This window comes from Aulostomus chinensis, chromosome 1 (assembly GCF_037954235.1).
Source record: "Aulostomus chinensis isolate RoL2024-O1b breed Wild chromosome 1, RoL_Achi_v1.0, whole genome shotgun sequence".
NCBI lineage: Eukaryota > Metazoa > Chordata > Actinopteri > Syngnathiformes > Aulostomidae > Aulostomus > Aulostomus chinensis.
Genome location: NC_141320.1, coordinates 1,547,974 through 1,567,993, shown reverse-complemented (window position 1 = coordinate 1,567,993; position 20,020 = coordinate 1,547,974). Strand labels below are relative to the sequence as shown.

Here is a 20,020-nt window from a genome sequence, read left to right as displayed (position 1 = left end):
GTAGTAAGTGTTGCTACAAACTCAAAATAATGCGAAAGTAATGTAGTAAAAGTTGCTACGAACCTCAAAATATTGCGACAGTGATGTCGGAAGAATTGCTAATGAACTCAAGATGATGCTAACAGTAATGTAGTGATAATTGCTAAGAAACTCAGTGATGCTTACAGTAATGTAGTAAGAGTTTCGAACAACCTCAAAGTGATGCTGACAGTAATGTAGTAAGATTTGCTACAAACCTTAAAATAATGCAACAATAATGTAGTAAGAGTTGCTACGAACCTCAAAATATTGCGACAGTGATGTCGGAAGAATTGCTAATGATCTCAAAATGATGCGACAGTGATGTTGTAAGAATTGCTAATGAACTCAAAATGATGCTAACAGTAATGGAGTGAAAGTTTAGAATAACCTCAAAGTGATGCTGACAGTCATGTAGTAAGTGTTGCTACGAACCTCAAAATATTGCGACAGTGATGTCGGAAGAATTGCTAAAGAACTCAAAATGATGCTAACAGTAATGTAGTGATAGTTGCTAATTAACTCAGTGATGCTTACAGTAATGTAGTAAGTGTTTCGAAAAAACCAAAAAGTGATGCTGTCAGTCATGTAGTAACAGTTGCTTCTAACCTCAAAATGATGCTAACAGTAATGTAGTGATAGTTGCTAATAAACTCAGTGATGCTGACAGTAATGTAGTAAGTGTTACAAACAACCTCAAAGTGATGCTGACAGTCATGTAGTAAGAGTTGCTACTAACCTCAATTTAATGCTACAGTGATGTCTATGAATTGCTAATAAACTCAAAATGACGCTAACAGTAATGTAGTGATAGTTGCTAATACACTCAAAATGATGCTAAAAGTAATGTAGTGATAGTTGCTAATCAACTCAGTGATGCTGACAGTAATGTAGTAAGAGTTGCTTCGAACCTCAAAATAATGTGAAAGTGATGTCAGAAGAATTGCAAATGATCTCAAAATGATGCGACAGTGATGTAGTAAGAATTGCTAATGAACTCAAAATGATGCTCAAAGTAATGGAGTGAAAGTATCGAATAACCTCAAAGTGATGCTGACAGTCATGTAGTAAGAGTTGCTACACACCTCAAAATAATGCGACAGTAATGTAAAAGTTGCTATGAACCTCAAAATATTGCGACAGTGATTTCGGAAGAATTGCTAATGAACTCAAAATGATGCTAACAGTAATGTAGTGATAGTTGCTAATAAACTCAGTGATGCTTACAGTAATGTAGTAAGAGTTTCGAACAACCTCAAATTGATGCTTAAGGTCATTTAGGAAGAATTGCGAATGATCTCAAAATGATGCTAACAGTAATGTAGTGATTGTTGCTAATCAACTCAGTGATGCTTAAAGAAATGTAGTGAGTGTTTCGAATAACCTCAAAGTGATGCTGACAGTCATGTAGTAAGAGTTGCTACGAACCTCAAAATAATGCGACAGTGATGTCGGAAGAATTGCTAATGATCTCAAAATGATGCGACAGTGATGTAGTAAGAATTGCGAATGAACTCAAGATGATGCTAACAGTAATGGAGTGAAACTTTCGAATAACCTCAAAGTGATGCTGACAGTCATGTTGTAAGAGTTGCTCATGAACTCAATTTAATGCTACAGTGATGTCGTGAGAATTGCTCATGAACTCAAAATGATGCTAACAGTAATGTAGTGATAGTTGCTAATAAACTCAAAGTGATGCTGACAGTAATGTAGTAAGAGTTGCTACGAACCTTAAAATAATGCGACAGTGATATCAGAAGAATTGCTAATGATCTCAAAATGATGCTAACAGTAATGTAGCGATAGTTCCTAATCAACTCAGTGATGCTTACAGTAATGTAGTAAGAGTTTCGAACAACCTCAAAGTGATGCTGACAGTCATTTAGTAAGAGTTGCTAATGAACTCAATTTAATGCTACAGTGATGTCTTGAGAATTGCTCATGAACTCAAAATGATGCTAACAGTAATGTAGTGATAGTTGCTAATAAACTCAAAGTGATACTGACAGTAATGTAGTAAGAGTTTCTACGAACCTTAAAATAATGCAACAATAATGTAGTAAGAGTTGCTACGAACCTCAAAATAATGTGACGGTGATGTCAGAAGAATTGCTAATGATCTCAAAATGATGCGACAGTGATTTAGTAAGAATTGCTAATGAAATCAAAATGATGCTAACAGTAATGGAGTGAACGTTTCGAATAACCTCAAAGTGATGCTGACAGTCATGTACCAAGAGTTGCTACGAACCTCAAAATAATGAGAGAGTAATGTAGTAAAAGTTGCTACGAACCTCAAAATATTGCGACAGTGATGTCGGAAGAATTGCTCAACAATTCAAAATGATGCTAAAAGTAATGTAGTGATAGTTGCTAATCAAGTAAGTAATGCTTTCAGTAATGTAGTAAGTGTTTCGAAGAACCTCAAAGTGATGCTGACAGTCATGTAGTAAGAGTTGCTACGAACCTCAAAATACTGCGACAGTGATGTCAGAAGAATTGCTAAAGATCTCAAAATGATGCGACAGTGATGTCAGAAGAATTGCTAATGAACTCAAGATGATGCTAACAGTAATGTAGCGATAGTTGCTAAGAAACTCAGTGATGTTGAAAGTAATGTAGTAAGAGTTTCGAACAACCTCAAAGTGATGCTGAAAGTCATTTTGTAAGAGTTGCTAATGAACTCAATTCAATGCTACAGTGATGTCGTGAGAATTGCTCATTAACTCAAAATGATGCTAACAGTAATGTAGTGATAGTTGCTAATCAACTCAGTGATGCTTACAGTAATGTCGTAAGAGTTTCGAACAACCTCAAAGTGATGCTGACAGTCATTTAGTAAGAGTTGCTAATGAACTCAATTTAATGCTACAGTGAATTCGTGAGAATTGCTCATGAACTAGAAATGATGCTAACAGTAATGTAGTGATAGTTGCTACGAACCTTAAAATAATGCAACAATAATGTAGTAAGAGTTGCTATGAACCTCAAAATATTGCGACAGTGATGTCAGAAGAATTGCTAATGATCTCAAAATGATGCCACAGTAATGTAGTGATAGTTGCTAATCAAGTCAGTGATGCTAACAGTAATGTAGTAAACGTTTCGAACAACCTAAAAGTGATGCTGTCAGTCATGTAGTAACAGTTGCTTCTAACCTCAAAATGATGCTAACAGTAATGTAGTGATAGTTGCTAATAAACTAAGTGATGCTTACAGTAATGTAGTAAGTGTTTCAAAGAACCTCAACGTCATGCTGACAGTCATGTAGTAAGAGTTGCTACGAACCTCAAAATGATGCTAAAAGTAATGTAGTGATAGTTGCTAATGAAATCAAAGTGATGCTGACAGTAATGTAGTAAGAGTTGCTTCGATCCTCAAAGTAATGTGACAGTGATGTCTATGAATTGCTAATCAACTCAAAATGACGCTAACAGTAATGTAGTGATAGTTGCTAATACACTCAAAATGATGCTAAAAGTGATGTAGTGATAGTTGCTAATCAACTCAGTGATGCTTACAGTAATGTAGTAAGTGTTTCGAACAACTTCAAAGTGATGCTGACAGTCATGTAGTAAGAGTTGCTACGAACCTCAAAATAATGTGAAAGTGATGTCAGAAGAACTGCAAATGATCTCAAAATGATGCGACAGTGATGTAGCAAGAATTGCTAATGAACTCAAAATGATGCTCACAGTAATGGAGTGAAAGTATCGAAAAACCTCAAAGTGATGCTGACAGCCATGTAGTAAGAGATGCTACAAACCTCAAAATAATGCGACAGTAATGTAAAAGTTGCTATGAACCTCAAAATATTGCGACAGTGATTTCGGAAGAATTGCTAATGAACTCAAAATGATGCTAACAGTAATGTAGTGATAGTTGCTAATCAACTCAGTGATGCTTACAGTAATGTAGTAAATGTTTCGAACAACCTCAAAGTGATGCTGACAGTCATGTAGAAAGAGTTGCTACGAACATCAAAATAATGTGACAGTGTTGTCAGAAGAATTGCCAATGATCTCAAAATGATGCGACAGTTATGTAGTAAGAATTGCTAATGAACTCAAAATGATGCTAACAGTAATGTACTGATAGTTGCTATTCAACTCAGTGATGCTAACAGTAATGGAGTGAACGTTTCGAATAACCTCAAAGTGATGCTGAAAGTCATGTAGTAAGAGTTGCTATGAACCTCAAAATAATGTGACAGTGATGTCGGAAGAATTGCTAATGATCTCAAAATGATGTGACAGTGATGTAGTAAGAATTGGTAATGAACTCAAAATGATGCTAACAGTAATGGAGTGAAAGTTTCGAAAAACCTCAAAGTGATGCTGACAGTCATGTGGTTTGAGTTGCGAGTAAATTAAAAATGATCCTGACAGTGATGTCGTAAGAATTGCTATTGACCTCAAAACGATGCTAACAGTAACGTAATGATAGTTACTAATAAACTCAGTGATGCTTACAGTAATGTAGTAAGTGTTTTGAACAACCTCAAAGTGATGCTGACAATCATGTAGTAAGAGTTCCTACTAACCTCAAAATAATGCGACAGTGATGTCGTAAGAATTGCTAAAAAACTCAAAATGATGCTAACAGTAATGTAGTGATAGTTGCTAATAAACTCAAAGTGATGCTGACAGTAATGTAGTAAGAGTTGCTACGAACCTTTAAATAATGCAACAATAATGTAGTAAGAGTTGCTATGAACCTCAAAATAATGCGACAGTAATGTAGTAAAAGTTGCTACGAACCTCAAAATATTGAGACAGTGATGTCGGAAGAATTGCTAATGATCTCAAAATAATGTGACAGTGATGTCAGAAGAATTGCTAAAGATCTCAAAATGATGCGACAGTGATTTAGTAAGAATTGCTAATGAACTCAAAATGATGCTAACAGTAATGGAGTGAATGTTTCGAATAACCTCAAAGTGATGCTGACAGTCATGTAGTAAGAGTTGCTACGAACCTCAAAATAATGCAAAAATAATGTAGTAAGAGTTGCTACGAACATCAAAATAATGCGAAAGTGATGTCGGAAGAATTGCTAATGAACTCAAAATGATGCTAACAACAAAGGAGTGAAAGTTTCGAATAACCTCAAAGTGATGCTGACAGTCATGTAGTAAGAGTTGCTACTAACCTCAATTTAATGCCACAGTGATGTGGTGAGAGTTGATAGTAATTTCAAAATCATGCAAAAGCGATGTCATGAGAGTTGCTTCTAACCAAACAAATGATGCTACAGTGATGTGGTGAGAGTTGCTACGAACCTCAAACTGATTCTTCCAGTAATGTCGTGAGAGTTGCTACAAACCTCAAAATGATGATGCAGTGATGTCATGGGAGTTGCTACTAACCTAAGAAATGATGCTACAGTTATATAATGAGAGTTGCTACAAATGTCAAAATGATGCAACAGTGATGTAGTGAGAGTTGATAGTAATTTCAAAATCACGCTAAAGTGATGTCGTGAGAGTTGCTACGATCCTCAAAATGATGCTAAAGTGATGTAATGAGAGTTGCTACTTACCTAAGAAATGATGTTACAGTTATATAATGAGAGTTGCTACAAATGTCAAAATGATGCAACAGTGATGTAGTGAGAGTTGATAGTAATTTCAATATCACGCTAAAGTAATGTCTTGAGAGTTGCTACGATCCTCAAAATGATGCTACAGTGATGTGGTGAGAGTTGCTACAAACCTCCTAGATTCAGACGATGTGCAGTGCAGACTGAGTGGTGAATTTGGAGCTGTCTAGTGGATGCTGTCATGTTTGGTGCTGCGTCGCTCACAAGACACTTGACTTTGTTGGTGATGGCCCAGTCCTCCATCAGGCCTCTTTGGACTGGGGCCAAACTGTCAGCAGGGTGACTTTGTGGAAAGTCTTGCACTCCCAACACATTCATTCTCACGAATGCAGTGACAGGTCAGAGCCAAGGGAGCCTCCATGTCCACAGATGTCCACATGGCAGCTGGACTTCCTTTTTCACTCCTTCCCGTTCCTCCTGGTACTTTTTGGCCACCGTTTGTTTGATGGTCTAAAAATGACACCCAGAGTAAATCAATACATTGAAATTCAAGATGAAATAAACTGGAGATATCAACGACTGCTTTAGATCATTTCCACACAAACCTTTCTGGTTGGCAAACATATGAGGCTCAAGGACCTGAACCAGTTCCCTGAACCCTTCCCTCTCAACAGTGCTGAGGGGCTGGCAGTCCTTCAGGATCAAATTCAGCAGAGCCTCATCCAGCATCTGCTTCCTGGAAGCTGGATGGTTCAAGATGAAGGAGAGCAGAAATGAAGAGGAATTAATGATCAATGAAGCAACTGTGAGTCAGTTGGAGAGTGGCTGTATACCTGAGTTCATCCTGGTGGATCTGGGACTTCATTCTCATGCCTGGCCCCATCATGCCTCAGCACTGAAGAGGTGCTTTTGTTGAGATGAGACGCTTCTGTCCAACAAATGCCACATTCAACCTGCAGAAAAGAACATGAGTACTCAGCTAAAAGTTCCTTTCTTCATGGTGACTGGTGTTTCTTAGTCTTAGACCACCAGGTTTCCAATGAGGTGTATCGGATACGTTGTTGTGTGCCGCTGAAATCCGTCCAATTCCGGCGTTGTTTCCTCATGAAATATGTTTGCCTTAAAGCTCATTAAAGTGTTGAACCACAATATCGTTCACCATAACTGAGTCAACTTCAAGATAACCTACTTCTACATTCCAGTCCCGGCTGCTCCTGTTCTGCTGCAGTCCAGAAAACAACAACCCGATACAATTGGCGCTCCTTCCCACAGCTCCGGCCCGGATCCGCATGGTTCCGCTGACTGACTGTGAGACGCGCTCCCTCCAGAGTGGCACAGCCCGATGGGGGTCCTTATCTGGCACGGGGGCGTAAAACAGGTGCGACTGGAAAGCCTGGTTTATTCTGCGTCGAGGGAACGGGTTGCTCTGCAACTCACCGCCAAGCCGCTAGGGGGTGTGGCTTTGTCTTTGTATTGTTTACGGGGCTCTTGTCGGATTCCTTGGTTTTCTTCCGGTCACAGACAACAATTGTTGGCCATTTGTCAGTCTTTGTAGTGCCGCCAATAATCATTTCTTCGGCTTGGTCCATTTTTTCTTGGAGCTTTCACCACAGAAACTTTGAAAATGGCGGTGTTTTTGTGCTGCAACTGAACCGGAAATGACGTTCTGAGCAAACCAATCACAGTCCTCGACGATGACGTCACCACGCGTCGACGCGACACGGAGTCAGGATTTTGTTGGGGTTTGCTTCGACGCGACGCAGAAGCATAAATCAGGCTTTAGTGGTTTAGAATCTCACGCCAAACCGGAGAACCAGGGTTTGAATCCGTCACGTGGTCACTGCCGGTCGGCGAGGCTTTGGACGTCACTAAATACGTCATCAATACGCGCTTTTCAAACCGAAATCCTGGATCACTCCACTCATCACTACCGCTGCTACCAGGTTAGCGAGTCTGGAGTGGCACAGAGAACAGAGCTTGGACTCTGCTCGTTTTGAAGAAGACGAAGAAGAAAAGAAGCGGGACGTTTTCGAACAACAAGGAAAGAAGGAGAAGTCCGTGAACCCCCGGCCTCGGTCTTTGTCTCCTGAAGGCTGAGTGGCGCCGGTAGAACCTCAACATGTGCGCCGCGCAGTTGCTGCGGGTGTCGGTCCAGGAGCGGATCCTCGCCGCCGCTGAAGACTTCCTGCTGCAGCTGGGAGAAGGAGACTCAGCGGCTGGAGTCCCGGTGCTGAGAGCGCTGCTCACCGAGCGGCTGGCGGCGGCCGCGGAGCAGATCGTGGCTCTGCTGGAGGAAACCGTGGCGGAGTACGAGCGGGAGAACCGCCGGCAGAGGTTGCTGCTCGATGCCGTGCTGAAGCCCCGAGTCAGGCTGGACAGAGCAGGTGAGTCCCCCCACACTGACCAGGAGAACTGAGAGACCGCAGTCCTGCCAGCAAGTGTCTCCGGTCTGGTTGTGTCCGTAATCCGGGTCATTGTGTTCAGACCGTCTGAGCAGGAGTGGAACAACGTAGAAGTGTTTCGTAGTTGACGGCTTTTCGGTGTTGGTGGAGCCTTAAAACCTCACCTGGCTCGGGACACGCTGGGCGCCATCTTGGCTGCCTCCTGACCAACAAGTAGATGGCGCTGTTTGGTTTCCAGGCTGCGTCCTTGCCGCCGTAGTTCTACTGCTTTTTGTATTCATATGGAAGAAAAAAATAAAACTAAGAAACACGGAGAAACATCTCATCGGTTACACGTTACAAATTTTGTCCCAGCCAGAGTTTTCCTCAATTACTGGAAAGGAAAGACACATTTCCTGATTATTATTAAGAAACTAATCTTAGACCTTGGCTGACTGCATATTGCTGTGTTTGGGTGGACTGACATGTTTAGCATCGGTACAGGTTCCCTCTGGTTCTAGGGACTGAACTCTCATTCTCCTACAGGGTCTCATTCTAGAAATGAACATTCTGACTAGCAGATGTGATCATGAATGGACAAAACCATTCAGCAGAGGGGACCTATGACCTTTGACCTGGGTGACACAACGTTGATCCAAGCATCTGAAGCCAGCGTTTCTATTCCCAGTTTGCTGACTGGTCGTCAGTAGCAGGACGTCTCTTTTCATTGAGTTGATTTCTGTTTCTGTCTGTTGCTCCGCTGTTTCAGAGTCAAATGAAGAGATTTCTGATGTTGCTGTTTGTGTCCTGCAGATGTGGAGCAGCTGCTGGTGATTAAAGAAGAGGTTCCCCCTGAGCTGCAGGACCCAGAGCCCCCCCACATTAAAGAGGAGTGGGAGGAGCTCTGGACCAGTGAGGAGGGAGGGCAGCTTCAAGGGCAGCAGGAGGCTGATATCACCACGTTCCCCTTCACTCTGGTCCCTGTGAAGAGTGAAGGGAACGAAGAGAAACCTCAGTTCCCACAGCTTCATCAGAGTCTAACTGAGGAGAACTTGAAAGAAGAGTCTCTGAGCAGCAGCCCAGTTCATCCTCTGAAAACAGAAGCTGATGGAGAAGAGTGTGGAGGACCAGAACCAGAACCAGCCAGCAAGTTAGATCCAGATCCACTTGTACAACCTGAGACTGATGACCAGATGTCAGACTCTTCTGAAGCTGAGACTGAAGTCAGTGAGGATGATTGGGTCAGACCTGATAACACGGCCACCTCTGAGCACAAGGAACCCTTTGGCTCAAGGAGGAATTTGCTTCAGAAACTGAGCCCAGGACAGGAAGTGACTCATTGCAGCTCAAAAGAGCAAAAATTAAAGACTGGAAGAGAATCAGAAATCATCAGGAACGTGACCTCTGGTCCTTCTGAATCTGAGACAGAAGTCAGTGAGGATGAGCGTCCCTTTAGGTGCTCAACATGCAGTAAAGGTTTTAGTTACAGAAGGAGTTTGGATGTACACATGAGAACACACACTGGAGAAAAACCATACCCCTGCTCAGTTTGTGGCACAGGGTTTTCAGAAAATGGATGTCTAAAAAGACACATGAAGAGAACACATACTGGAGAGAAACCATTCCCATGCTCAGTTTGCGGCACAAGATTTTCAGAAAGGGGTTGTCTGAAAAGACACATTAGGAGAGCCCATACTGGAGAGAAACCATTCCCATGCTCAGTTTGCGGCACAAGATTTTCAGAAAGGGGTTGTCTGAATAGACATATGAGAAGACATACTGGAGAGAAACCATTCGGCTGCTCAGTGTGTGGCAAAACATTCTCAGAACAGGGACATCTGAAAAGGCACCTGAACGTGCACACTGGGGAGAAACCATTTCCCTGTGCACTTTGTGGCAAAAGATTCTCACAAAAGGGAAATCTGGGAAAGCACATAAAAACGCACACTGGGGAGAAACCATTCCCCTGTGCATTTTGTTGCAAAAGATTTTCAGAAAAAGGATGTCTGAAAAGACACATGAGGAGAACACACACTTGAGAGACATTTGTCTTGCAAAAGCTTCCCAGATCAGGAAAACATGAAACAACACAACAGAAAAATGTCCTTTGTCCATTCTGTGTTGGTGTGACTCAAACTGAGTAGATAATGCAATTTATCATGGTAGTTCAGACCCAACTTGGAGGTTCTGGTTTAAGAAAGCGTTTTTGAGATAATGCAGCAGGAAATAAACTCAGTTAACCTGACATAATGGAGCCATCATTGGATATGACGGTGAGGGGGCTGATCTTATTTTCTCTGAGGTCACCATGGAAAGATCCACCTGGGACCACTTACTGATCTTTGTATTGACGTATTGATCACTGATCAAACACTGAATTATCTTTGAGTGTCTTCAGACTATCTTACATGAGTGTATGTTATTGTTACGATTGTTTCTCTTCCTGGTTCCTGTCAATACATGTGCAGCTGTCAAGTCTTTAATCACTTGTTGGTGCAGCCTGATAATAAAGAACTACTAAAGTCCAGCCTAGAAGGAACTCATACATGGAGTTTTAGACAACTGTTGGCATTCATCCAGCTTTATTGATAAATATAATTGAGTATCATCTGTGTAACAATGGAAATGTATGGAGTGTTTCCCAGTAATATGACCTAAAGGAAGCATACATAAAGTGAAGACTATCGGCCCCAGCACGGAACCTAGAGGAACACCGTGTTTAACTTTGGTTTGTATAGAAGATTTATCATTAACGTCTACAAACTGAAATCAACCTGATGAATACGATTGAAACCACTTTAATGTTCCCTGAATGCCAACTGAGAGTTCAAGTCTGTGTAGCAGGATTTGATGGTCAGCTGTGTCACAGGCAGCACTGAGGTCTAACAGGACCAGTACAGACTCAAAGCCATCATCTGATGAATTAAAGGTGTTAGTCATTTCTACAGTGCTGTCTCTGTGCTGGGCTGGGCTCTAAAACCAGACTGAAACCCTCAAATCAACTCTTGTTATGGAGGAAGTCACTCATCTGATTAGCAGCTGCTTTCTCCAGGATTTTAGAGAGGAGGGGAGGTTAGCTATCAGTCCATAGTTGGCTAGAACCTCAGGGTCTAGAGGAGGCTTCTGAAGCAGTGGTTTAATGACAGCTCCCTTCAAGGACTGTGGTTCATATCCTGTTACTACAGACAGAGGAATCAGATTGAATAAAGATAGACAGATAGATAGATTGATACAAAATTAATCCCCAAGGGGAAATTCCACTTCCACACTCAAATGCCTGATACAGCGATCACAACAGTCACAATTATTACAGGTCAATCATAATAATGGTACACTTCAGAATTAACAGCAGCACATATACATTTGTTGTGTATGTACGCTGAACTTGAACAGTCCGTTGTCCCAATGGAGGCAAGTGAGAGTGAGGCCTGCAGCCAGACTACAAGGTCTGCGCTGCCACCCCGAGGGAGGTGGAGAGGGCAGAGGCAGGGGTCAGGAACACATGGGGGAGGGGAGGATAGTACGCGCCATTTACGTCACCAAGGCAGAAGGAGTTCTCCTGGAGGATAAACAATGGGGCAGCCGATAAGGAAGCTGTGGGTTTGGGCGGAGGAGCACACATTCCAATCTGTCTTCTCTTTCAGTCCAATCCAAATTGTAAAGTTAAATTTCTGGTCTTCAACATCACTCTCCTCTTTGCAGAGCGGCCAACTGCTCCGAGATGGTTTCCATCTTGGGTTTCAGTTCAAGAGTCTGTTGTTGCCCCGCTCTGCCAACCTCAGTCATTGCGTTGTCAATGACTGAGGTTGTGTGAGCTGCACATCACATCAAGTGTTGATGCCCACACAAGGGTGTCTTTTCAAAAAGAGGAATATTACGCCTCCATTTCACACAGACAAGACGGCAAATTTGGCACATTTTCTGTCTAAAAAGGGCTGGAGAGAGATGGAGGTGAGGGAGGAGAGGAGACAGAGAGGTGGGGAAGAGAAGAGAGAGAGACCAGACATTATGTTTGCTGCTCCATTTTGATTGTTGCTCTCCAGCTTCAGCTCAATAAAAACCTCTTCATCACATCAGTCCCACGTGGAGCTGCGTTGTTCCAACAACACTGAGCTCTCAGCTCATAGCAGTTCTACAATAAAGGTTCCAACACAACGTTCCATTGATCCATGAACAAAGCAGGCAGTGAGACCATGATGATGTCACATCTGTCCACTGTCCAGATGTCAGAGCTGAAAATGATAGGATGCCATGTTCCCTTCAACAACAGTCCAGCAGAAAGCCACCATGAAGACCTGAGGAGAAGCAAGGCAGCTCACCACAGTCAGGAACTCCCAGTCACCTCAACAAGGTTTCTGTCCACTCACGTTCAACCAGACCAGCAGATCACCTGCATCCCCACTGCCTCACCACCAGAGGGCAGTAGAACATCAACCATTGAGGCTCCCTCTGAGGAATGAACACCACCAGCAGCAGACCGCTCTCCCTCCCTGACAGCATTTAAAGGAGATGAATGATGGATCATCAAACTCCACCATTCACTGTGACTCAGGGCCGCTCCCTCTGCTCTGACTCTCTTTGATTGTTTGTCTTTGTTTTATTCAATCAAGTTGTTCCTCCTCCTCTCTCTTCTTGCTGCTCTACCCCCCCCCCCATGTGATGTCTACTACCTCCTCCTCCTTGATGACACTCATTGTGAAGTCAGGCTGAGGTATCTTCATCAGCCCTCCTCTGCTTTCTGAACCATAAACAGTTTTTCTGAGTCGCTAAAACCCTGAACTCCATCTTGAACCCAGACTCTCAGCGGCCTGACCACATTTACTGAACTGGTCCCTCTTTGGTGAAACCATCACCACGTTTCTGAAGGCTCTGAATGTCCTGATGCTGATGTCATTCTGCTTCCTCTGACACAGGCAGCTTTGGTCCGTTCTGGCACTGTGACATCAAATACTAAATGCTGAGATCAAGAAGAACATTTACAAAACATGAACAAAACTTGATGACAGAATTCTTTGTCTTCCTCCATCACCGCGATGCCATCGATGGTCCGTTACTGTTGCAGTGCAGTAACATCATGAGTTGTGTCAAACCATCTCTGTCAGCTCTGCGAGTGTCTGGAGTGACGTCTCCAAGGACAATTGCTGCCAGGACTACAGAGTAAACATCAACATCTGTTTGCATCTGGCTTCAACTGTACTTTTCCTCTAGGTTCAACTTTGCTAGGTTACAGTGACTTGTGTACAGAGTAGTGACTTGATCAGCTGGTGGTGATGATGTAGCTTTAGGATGCTAACACAGTTGTTACTCAGGGCACCGCTGGTTGTAATTTAGAGTCCAATGAGAAACGCTCAGTCTCAGGTTCCAGCTTATCAGTGGGTTCTTTGAGGGTCAGAGACTTACATACAAATATAGTAACCAGTTGAAACACTTCCTGGAATTTTAAGAGGATTGAATACAAACAAGGAAGCACGTAAGACAGAGGAATAATACCAGTAAAGCAATGAAGGCACATGGAGGATCAGACATGAATCATAAGATTTATCTGAGACTCAAGTGGACGGCAAAGGTAGCAGGTGAGAAGGTGTTCAGGATGAAGGGTCAGTGACCTCCAAACAAAGAAAACTCCTGAATGGAGGTTGAGCAGAGTCTGAGGAGTCAGGTGGAGCTGGCAGTGAGACAGGAGTTGAGGCCTGAACAGATGCAGCACTGGTCTTTGTTACTGTGACAGTACGACAACCAACAGGACCTGCTCACGTTCTCAGCTGGATTGTTCCCATCAATGTACGGAACCTCTCCAACGACCTGGTGGGGGGACGGCCTACCAAGCCTCCACCTCAACGACCGTGGCTCCCACTGGGATCCGCGATGCTTTTCTCAGGCACAAGGGGGCTTCTCTCCGCTGGTCAGGATGGAGATTCAAGGCTCACGGGAGGTCAACAGTATTGTGACCGTGAAAAGGGGGAGAGGAGAAGTTCTGTTTAAAGTTAAAGAACAAAGAAACAAAAAAGTAAGCAGAAGAGAAAGAAAAGAGGAGAGACGGACCAGCAGCTGGAGGAGCTCACGGAAAAATAAGAAGCGCTGAAGAGCCTGAACCCAACCCAACTGTAACGGATGGTGTCGTGACTATTATAATAAACTGGTCCGCCGTGGGGGTGACCTTTGACCTGTGTGGGGCTGCTGGCCAATCAGCACCCTTTGCCGTCCTCAGTACTTCTCAGATATTCCTGTATTAAACGGGTCAACAGAGGGCAGTCATGCATCCCTCAGATCCTCTACAGCAGGGGTTTTCAGTTAAAATTCTCCTGGGTCCAGTTTTCAAACCTCTTCAAGCTTGGGTCTGGAGGCCTAGCACAGTTTTTCATGACTGCTGATTTCAGTGATGGGCCCACGCCTGCATGTTAGCCAGCAGTCGAGCTGTGCTTTATGATCCAGGGGCATCTTTAGCCGATGGAGGTAGACTTTAAGCCTGTTGTATCAGTGTCTGTTTGGTCAACAATGAACTTTCAGATCGAATGAAGTCGCCGACATTTCAATAATAGTCGTATTTATTGTCTGCTTTTTTTCCACATGAACCTTAAACCTGTTGTCCAGCAGGGGGCAACATAAAGAGAAGAGTGTATATGACTATGTGAGTGTGTGTGTGTGTGTGTGTGTGTGTGTGTGTGTGTGTGTGTGTGTGTGTGTGTGTGTGTGTGTGTGTGTTTTGAAGACGACTTCTTGACTCCATTTTTGTTGTCACTCTTCTCTTAATTTTCAGTTTCACTCATTAAAATGAAGCAGCTTTGACGTGTGTACTTCTCTTGTGCATCAACAACTTTGGTCTTTAAGCTCCTGACAAACACACCACACGTCACTCACTCTATGGATTAAATCTGCTGATAACACAAAACACGTGACCCTGTGACCCTGCATGACGTTTTGCTCCAACTTTCCAGAACTAATAGGAGGAACAGCATGGATCGTTCTGAGCAAGAACTCTGACATCACCATCGTCATGAACAAGAAGGCAGTAGGACTCAACTTCAACAAATCTGAAATGTCCCCTTAAGCTCCTGCTACTTTGAACTGATGCCTAAACCTTCAGTTTCCATTCATCACTCAGAACCTCTCACAACCACAGAAGAACAAGCAAAGGTTTGGAGCAGTAAAGCCTTTAATAATGACATCATCATGTTTGAGGGTTTCCTTCCCTCAAACTGTTTCTACCAACACAACAGAATCCTGGAAATATTTCAGGTGTTGACCTCCCAGCAGCCTGAAGGTCAACCTGCATTATCTGTTATGTTGCTGAGCAGAGGAGGGAGCTCAATGGTAGAGCGCTAGCTTAGCATGTGAGAGGTGGTGGGATCGGTGCCCTCGTTCTCCAGAAGACTTCAGCTTGTTCTGTTGTTGAGCTCTGATGAAACCACTGACTTTGAACCACACACAAAGTGAAGGAGTGACTTAAGATTGATGGCACCTGAGGAACTTCTAGGTTTCCTAAAATCAACTGGAAATTCATTCACCAGTTAAACAGTGACTCTACCAGAGGGGATGTAGCTCAGTGGTAGAGCGCATGCTGAGCATGTGTGAGGCCCTGGGTTCAATCCCTGGCATCTCCAGCTGGTCCTTTGTAGCCTTCACCTTGTCAGCTAAAGTGATCCTTAAATGTGACAACAGTCGATTCACTATCAGAAGACATCTTCTACATGTTCAAGGTGGGCGAACTGTCCACAAATGTTCAAAATTACTTTTGAAAATGAAAACATAGATCAAACCTGCCCTGTCAATCACCCACAATGGGCGGGTCATCCCACTCCCTATCAGGTTCCCCACTCCATGACCCAGGAGGCTCCCTCTCCCTATCAGGACTAGAAATCCATTGGGGTCTCCCTGCTCAGGTAGGAGTCCTGCCCACAACGTTAAGCTGTTGATGTTCTAGAGGAGACAACATCTGATCTTTGTTAGATCCACCAGTCAAAGGGTTTCTTTAAAGGCTGTAGCAGCTGAGAATGAGGAATTAATAACCATCTTAGTGAGGACATTTTGAAACATGATGACATTTTATTGACTTGTAGCACTGCAAAAATCATCTCCCCTCCAAAAACCCTCTTCTCCAACTCTGTACTCAAGTTGTCTCCTCATCAGGCACCACAGGATCCAGGACGTTCAGTCAAAAAATCATTAGTGATTTTAAAAATGGCCATCAGACACAAAATAAGACTTCAAACAGGTTTACAACTTTATTTGATGTTGACACATTTTGTCCATTTTGCCTCCACACTGTCCTTCATCCCATCATTTAACATCAGGACTGCTCCCAGATCAGCTCCATGACCTCATCCCTGCACCAGAGCACCGCCCAAGTTCATCAAGGACAGCCAACATGAGCAGGTCTAGATTCACCTCCATCTTTGGAGGCTGTTGAATTTCCTCCTGAGGACCGTCAGGCTGTTTCCTTACTTTGCTGTGACCCAACAGCAGACAGCAACAAGGACTATGGTGCACTTGGTAAAACCACCATCTGGAGTCTGGACCAAGATGCTGATGTGATCCTTTGATGAGTTTAGAATCAGTCAAAGATCAAAGACTGAAGCAGGAGATCAATGCTCAGAACCCAGAGATCAAACACAGAATTCCGACATCAAACACAGAATTCAGAGATCAAACACAGAATTCAACGATCAATCAATGTGAGGAACCAGCGTCTCATGTGAAGATGCTTCTGAACTCATGAAGTGAAATCCTACCACATAGAGATGAGTGAGTCCAACTGGACCTGAACAGGAGAGAAATAAAGGAGTTATTGTTATGTAATTGTTATTTATTTCCAGGCCAGGTGAGGGTTGGATTTTATTGGTTCATGTTGAAGTGAACTGACAGTGGGACTGAGGACCTGGGCTGAAGTCCAGCTCACTGCTGGTTTAATAAAACCACCTGATTGTTTTTCCTATCAGCTCTGATCTGATGGAAGAAACAAAAAGCCAAACTTCATTCGTCCGTGTCCAAACTCCACGTCTTTTGATGTGCAGCACTCCAGTTATTTGTTTCTTTCCAGACAGAAGCAGGTTGGTGGAGGAATAAAACCTCAACAGTGAACAAACAGCAATGAGAGAAGTGAATCCTGCACTCACAGAAGTTGTGTCTGCACTCGCCAACCAGGAAACGCGTCTATCTTCTGTGTGACTGAGGCAGCTGCTGAGAGCTGCGTTTCTCAGCTGTGTGGGGGCGGGACTCTGTGTGTGATTGACAGGTCAACTGTCTGCCAGACAATGTTGTGGGGCACAAACACAAAATGCGAGGTGCCATTTCCATTCTGGGTCAATCAGCTCTGGGACCGTTTTGTCTTTTGAATGAAGAAATGCGTTCATTTTGGGTAGCAGCTTGTAAAAATGCCCCGGCTCAACCACCAGACCTCTGTGTACACTGTCAAGAAAAAAAACTAGAAAAAAAACAGTAAAAAGTCAGTCAGCAGAGTTTCCAGACGAATACCGTCAAATTACAGTAATGAACTGTTCCACAAAATTACATGGAATAAACTGTAAAAATACACAGCAGGTTTCACAGGCCGGACTCATTAAATTACAGTCCATTTAGTGTTGATAAATGTGCATTCAACTGCAGGAAAACAGGCCCATCATGGAAAAACACATGAAGAACAAGGACCTTTCAGGTTCTTCTCTAAGTTCAGGGCTCTTACTGGTTCATTTATGAAACAAACCAGTCTATGAGCAGGAATTTCCCATTAAAAAGTTCATTTGACAGTGGAAAAGCAAGCATAGTCCATCAAAATAGCCAAGTTTAAGGTCAATCGCTGTCAATTGAAGCTATTTAGTTGTTACTTTATGAAAATGAGCCAACTTTCTACAGTGATTTCCTGTTAGATTCTGGTTTCTCCAAGTATAAAAACTACAACCATGTATAAACACAGAATCTGTACTTGGAACAATAGAGAATTTCTACATATTTACAGTATTACTCCATCACTTTAGAGGATTGGAATGTAAAATAATCATTGGACAATGGAAATCATTTATCCTTTAACAAAACAACTTCAGTGCAGAGTTGATAACTGCACTTCAAAATTTGAACTGGTGTCCACATCAATGTGGAATTTGAGGAGGCCACAGCCACCAAATTTCCCAGAGTTCTTGACTATTTGCAGTCTCTTCCCTTGGAGAAGTCAAGTGGAACTATAAGACAAGGAGCAGAAATCCAAGCTGCTGGTGGACCACGTGGTGCTGTGTTGATGCTACTTTCACACTCAAAGGGGATCGTGCAGGAATGTTCCACACGGTTGACCAAACTTCCATTGCAGAAGAGATTCAGGCAGTTCCACCCACGCCATGCATCCTTGTATGCTGTAAGTGTGAGGCAATACAATACAGTATGTTTCAGTGACATGCATTTAGACAGAAGACCTGGGTTTATTGGGTGATGTTTATTGACATGCCAATTGGATTGTGGTGCCAATATGGCTGACTTGGTCGGTGTAAATCTTATCATCAATAAACAAAGTACACACAAATGTTCAAATTACTTTTCTAGACTTTAGTCCCCAAAGGAATTTCAGGCACCTGAAAGTGACTTTCATAAATCTGTGTGTGTGTGTACAGTACATGTCCCCAAAATGGACATTAAAATTATTGGTCCCCAATCTCAAGGATAAAATGATGCTCCAGTGATGTAGTGAGAGTTGCTACAAACCTCAAAATGATGCTCCAGTGATGTAGTGAGAGTTGCTACAAAACTCAAAATGATGCTGTCAATAATACAGTAAGACTTGCGACTAAGATCAAAATGATGCTAAAGTGATGTCATGAGAGTTTCTCTCAACTAAGAAATGATGCTCCAGTGATGTAGTGAGAGTTGCTAAAGACCTCAAAATGATGCTACAGTGATGTAATGAGAGTTGCTACGATCCTAAAAATGATGCTGTCAGTGATGTAGTGAGAGTTGCGACTAACCTCAAAATGATGCTAAAGTGATGTAATGAGAGTTGCGACTAATCTCAAAATGATGCTACATTGATGTAGTGATAGTTGCTAAAAATCTCAAAATAAGGCGACAGTGATGTGGTTAGAGTTGCTAAAAACCTAAGAAATGATGCTACAGTGATGTGGTGAGAGTTGCTACTAATCTCAAAATGATGCTAAAGTGATGTGGTGAGAGTTGCTACTAATCTCAAAATGATGCGACAGTGATGTAGTGAGAGTTGCTACGTACCTCAAAATGATGCTACAGTGATGCAATGACAGTTTCGAATAACCTAAGAAATGAAGCGACAGTGATGTAGTGAGAGTTGCTACTAACCTAAGAAATGATACAACAGTAATGTGGTGAGAGTTGCTACGAACCTCAAAATGATGCTGACTATGATGTAATTACAGTTGCTACTAACCTCAAAATGATGCTACAGTGATGCAATGACAGTTTCGAATAACCTAAGAAATGAAGCGACAGTGATGTAGTGAGAGTTGCTACTAACCTAAGAAATGATACAACAGTAATGTGGTGAGAGTTGCTACGAACCTCAAAATGATGCTGACTATGATGTAATTACAGTTGCTACTAACCTCAAAATGATGCTTAGAGTGATGCAATGACAGTTGCTAAAAACCTAAGAAATGATGCTGACAGTGATGTAGTGAGAGTTGCGACTAACCTCAAAATGATGCTTATAGTGATGTCGTGAGAGTTGCTAAAAACCTCAAAATGATGCTCCAGTGATGTGGTGAGTTGCTAAAAACCTCAAAATGATGCTCCAGTGATGTAGTGAGTTGCTTAAAACCTCAAAATGATGATACAGTGAGGGAGTGAGAGTTGCTAAAAATCTAAAAATGATGCTGACAGTAATGTAGCGAGAGTTGCGACTAACCTCAAAATGATGCTTATAGTGATGTCGTGAGAGTTGCTATTACACTAAAAATGATGCTAAAGTGATGTAATGAGGGTTGCTAAAAACCTAAAAATGATGCTCCAGTGATGTAGTGAGCTGCTTAAAACCTCAAAATGATGCTACAGTGATGTAGTGAGAGTTGCTAGAAACCTCTAAATGATGCTACAGTGATGTTGTGAGAGTTGCTACTAATCTCAAA

The 20,020-nt window shown here is 42.6% G+C and overlaps 1 non-coding gene across 1 annotated transcript; it reads left to right on the top strand.

Moving 5' to 3' along the window:
- Positions 1-15,472: 15,472 nt before the first annotated feature.
- On the top strand, positions 15,473-15,544 carry trnaa-agc (transfer RNA alanine (anticodon AGC)). The gene has a single exon. It is a non-coding gene; the product is annotated as a tRNA-Ala (tRNA).
- The last annotated feature ends 4,476 nt before the right edge of the window (positions 15,545-20,020 follow it).